The sequence below is a fragment of the Protobothrops mucrosquamatus genome, unplaced genomic scaffold (genome assembly GCF_001527695.2).
Source record: "Protobothrops mucrosquamatus isolate PMUCROS unplaced genomic scaffold, P.Mucros_1.0 scaffold855, whole genome shotgun sequence".
NCBI lineage: Eukaryota > Metazoa > Chordata > Lepidosauria > Squamata > Viperidae > Protobothrops > Protobothrops mucrosquamatus.
Window position 1 is genome coordinate 1 of NW_015387110.1, and position 1,151 is coordinate 1,151.

Here is a 1,151-nt window from a genome sequence, read left to right on the forward strand (position 1 = left end):
GGGCAGCCTAGAAAAGTCAGTGCCCTCCTAACCATTCCCAAGCACTCCGGGTTTCTTGGCGATGTCAATTTCTTTCTCCGAGTTCATGCTGACCTAATCCTAACCCAAAGTGGAATTTTCCCAAATAGGAATTTCCCATATATTTTACCAGGAAACATAGATGGGGCAGCCTAGAAAAGTCAGTGCCCTCCTAACCGTTCCCAAGAACTCCGAGTTTCTTTGCGATGTCCATTTCCTTTTCCGAGTTCATGCTGACCTAACCCTAACCCTAAGCGCAATTTTCCCAAATAGGATATTCCTATGTATTTTACCAGGAAACATAGATGGGGCAGCCTAGAAAAGTTAGTGCCCTCCTAACCATTCCCAAGCACTCTTAGTTTCTGGGTGATGTCCATTTTGAAATCCAATGTCATGGTGACCTAACCCTAATCCTAAGTGGATTTTTCCCAAATAGGATTTTCCCATATATTTTACCAGGAAACATAGATAGGGCAGTCTAGAAGAGTCGGTGCCCTCCTAACCATTCCCAAGAACACTGGGTTTCTTGGCGATGTCCATTTCCCTCTTCGAGTTCATGCTGACCTAACCCTAACCCTAAGTGGAATTTTCCCAAATAGGATTTTCCCATATATTTTACCAGGAAACATAGATGGGGCAGCCTAGAAAAGTTGGTGCCCTCCTAACCATTCCCAAGCACTCCGGGATTCTTAGTGATGTCCATTTTGAAATCCAATGTCATGGTGACCTAACCCTAATCCTAAGTAGATTTTTCCCAAATAGGATTTTCCCATATATTTTACTAGGAAACATAGGGCAGTCTAGAAAAGTCGGTGCCCTCCTAACCGTTCCCAAGAACACTGGGTTTATTGGCGATGTCCATTTGTCCTCTCCGATGTCATGCTGACCTAACCCTAACCCTAAGTGGAATTTTCCCAAATAGGATATTCCTATGTATTTTACCAGGAAACATAGATGGGGCAGCCTAGAAAAGTCAGTGCCCTCCTAACCATTCCAAGCACTCTGAGTTTCTTGGCGATGTCCATTTCCCTCTCCGAGTTCATGCTGACCTAACCCTAAGTGGAATTTTCCCAAATAGGATTTTCCCATATATTTTACCAGGAAACATAGATAGGGCAGCCTAGAAAAGTCAG